The sequence below is a fragment of the Limulus polyphemus genome, unplaced genomic scaffold, assembly GCF_000517525.1.
Source record: "Limulus polyphemus unplaced genomic scaffold, Limulus_polyphemus-2.1.2 Scaffold12709, whole genome shotgun sequence".
Taxonomy (NCBI): domain Eukaryota; kingdom Metazoa; phylum Arthropoda; class Merostomata; order Xiphosura; family Limulidae; genus Limulus; species Limulus polyphemus.
In genome coordinates, this window is record NW_013678319.1 from 9,095 (window position 1) to 11,070 (window position 1,976).

Sequence of the window (1,976 nt, forward strand, 5' to 3'; positions counted from 1 at the left end):
CCTAATTAAAAGGTACTGCACCTTTCAACAAGACAAATGAAAAGTAAACCTAACCTAATTAAAAGGTACTGCACCTTTCAACAAGACAAATGAAAAGAAAACCTAACCTAATTAAAAGGTACAGCACCTTTCAATGAGACAAATGAAAAGTAAACCTAACCTAATTAAAATTAAATCTAATTAAACTACCCGTGGAGTTTGTTAAAATAATACTCATCAAAGTTAAAAAACATGTAATGTAGCTAATAGCACATGAATAGAAACTAACCTTATAGTTTGTTAAAATGATACTCATCAAAGTTAAAAAAAAGATGTAATGTAGCTAATAGCACATAAACATAATGGTACAAAGTTAACAAAAGATGTAATATAGCTAATAGCACACAACCATAATGGTAGAAAGTTAACAAAAGATGTACTGTCACTAATAGCACATAACCATAATGGTAGAAAGTTAACAAAAGATGTAGCTAATAGTACATAACCATAATGGTAGAAAGTTAACAAAAGATGTAGCTAATAGTACATTATCATAGGTACAAAATAGAAACAAGTATTTTTACTGTCATCTCAGGCATCACTGACCATATCTAACAAACATTTCTTCTGGTAAGTCTATGGACTGTAGCAGTCATCGGTTTTAAGGATGTTTTCTGTCTCTGGGATGACTGCTACAGTCACATCCTTAAAACCCCCAGAGACAGAAACGACTGTAGCAGTCATTACAATTTAACTGTTATCCTTAGTTCCTGCTTCTGTAATAAAACAATGTAGTCCTGTACAATTTAACTATCATCCTTATTTCCTGCTTCTGTAATAAAACAATGTAGTCCTGTACAATTTAACTGTTATCCTTAGTTCCTGCTTCTGTAATAAAACAATGTAGTCCTGTACAATTTAACTGTTATCCTTAGTTCCTGCTTCTGTAATAAAACAATGTAGTCCTGTACAATTTAACTGCTATCCTTAGTTCCTGCTTCTGTAATAAAACGATGTAGTCCTGTACAATTTAACTATCATCCTTATTTCCTGCTTCTGTAATAAAACGATGTAGTTCCGTACAATTTAACTATCATCCTTGCTGATTGAAGAGGTGTAGATCTTTAATGACCTCGGTGGCTGGTATTGTATAAAGTGTTGTACATATTCCTTGGGTTACTACAATGCCACCTACCTTAACTACCTTTGTCTCTTTACTTTTCCTCTTGGCATATTAAATTTTATCATGTTTTTTTACTTGACTATACCCGTATGTTGTTAGTTTTTTATTCTTGAACTTAAGTCTATTTTATATTTCTTTTTTCTACTGTCTCAGTTAATTTGTTTCTTAATGATCACATTTTGTCACTAATTCTAGCAAGATTTCATACAGATCTAGGAACTTTTCTCATAGTTTTAATTTTTGTTGGATTTTGTCTTGATAACTCCCCTTCTTTCTACAAATACTCCAGTGTAGAAAGGATGTAATTTCACAGTCTGAGACTTAATCCCTGCATAATATTTCTTGTGACCTCATGATTCTGTGAAGGAGCAGGTTGATTAGATGATAATTTTTACCACACTCCAGGTTATAGATTTCCTGACCCTGGATACATTGTTGTGTCCGTGTACAACCTTTTCATTTGTGACTGTATGAGAAGAGACAGAAACAATTTTAAGGATGTGACTGTATCAGCCATCCCATAGACAGAATGGGTTTTAAGGAAGTGACTGTAGCAGTCATCCCAGAGGCAGAAACGGTTTTAAGGATGTCAGGACTACATTGTTTTATTACACAAGTAAGAAATAAGGATGATAGTTAAATTGTACAGGACTACATCGTTTTATTACAGAAGCAGGAACTAAGGATAACAGTTAAATCGTACGGGACTACATCGTTTTATTACAGAAGCAGGAACTAAGGATAACAGTTAAATTGTACGGGACTACATCGTTTTATTACACAAGTAGGAAATAAGGATGATAGTTAAATTGTA